We start from the raw sequence: 1,384 nt of genomic DNA, 5'->3' as shown, positions 1-1,384 counted from the left end.
TTCTGAATTTGTCAAAAGTGAACCTAAAATCCACAAAAATCTTATCTCAGAAAATTCTGTGGAGTTCGCTCGCTTGTCTCAACAAAAGTCCCCGAAACTTAAAGAAAAAGTTGGTGTTTACCAAAAGGTAAGGACAACACCAAATCAGGTGTATAAGGTCACAACCATTGTAAACGAAGACAATGCTGATGGTTGTGATGAGTTCTTCTGGTCGGCTCCTATTGACAATGCTGATGAAGCTGTTGGTCTATCAGAACAAACTTCCTGGAAAGCAAAAGGAAGATACATTCCCGAGCCACTTAACAAACCTGATAACTTTGACGTGCCAAGTTCCAGTGGTACAAAAGATGTTCCTAAAGATAAGGCAGACTCAAGAGAGTCATCATCGGTTCAAAGTGGACCTTTTGACACCAGTCAAAATCAAAAGGCGAACATCCATCATCAGCCGAAACAAATGAGAAATCAAAAATGACAAAGGAATCAGAGATACAAGAAGAATCTTTCTGAAAGAAAACAGTTTTGGCAATCTCAAAATGCCTATTTCTCACATCAAGACAAGAATTTAAAACCAGAGAAAAATCCTGTTGGATCGACAGAGAGCAATAACAACCGAAAGCAGATGTTCGGTTCAGAGCATAATGACAACCGAAAGCAGAGGTTCGGTTCAGAGCACAGTAACAACCGAAAGCAGGAGTTCGGTTCTGAGAGCAAAAGAGACCAAAAGTCTAGGTTCGGTACCAATGATAATCAAAACCGAAAGAGTCACCTAGAATATCAAATCAAGAAATCATCTCAGTCCAAATACTCTCATTCTAATTCTTCCAATCATTCTTCTTCTCAATCGCATTCTAATTCTAAATCTCATTCTAAATCTCCAACTGACCTGAAAGGGAAATCAAAGGTTTTGTCATTTAAATCAGAGACTAAACCAAAAGCTCTAGACCCTACAAAGATTAAGGTTTACACCATCAAAAAGAAAAATGAATCAACTTTGATAAAAAGAACCTTTTTTGTTGACATCTCTTTTTCTGCTCCTGTTCCTGTGAAAGGCTCACGTGGACCCAAGAAACTTTGGGTTCCTAAATCTGTTTAATTTGTGCAGGTTATCAGTGACGAGCAGTTCGATGAAGAATGGTATATTGACAGTGGCTGCTTACGTCACATGACTGGGAGGAAGGAAGAGCTTAGGGAATTCAGATCTCTTTCAAACGGTGGAAATGTCAAGTTCGGGAACAACTCCTACGGAACCATAAAAGGCTACGGGATTATTACAAATGGTGATTTCTCAATCAGGAAAGTTGCATATGTAGAGGGACTACAACATAATCTCATCAGTGTATCTCAGCTTGTTGGAGGTACTGGTCTCAAGGTCTCGTTCGATGAT

This window comes from Lactuca saligna, chromosome 5 (assembly GCF_052625555.1).
Source record: "Lactuca saligna cultivar CGN05327 chromosome 5, ASM5262555v1, whole genome shotgun sequence".
Classification (NCBI taxonomy): domain Eukaryota; kingdom Viridiplantae; phylum Streptophyta; class Magnoliopsida; order Asterales; family Asteraceae; genus Lactuca; species Lactuca saligna.
This window is presented reverse-complemented; position numbering follows the sequence as displayed.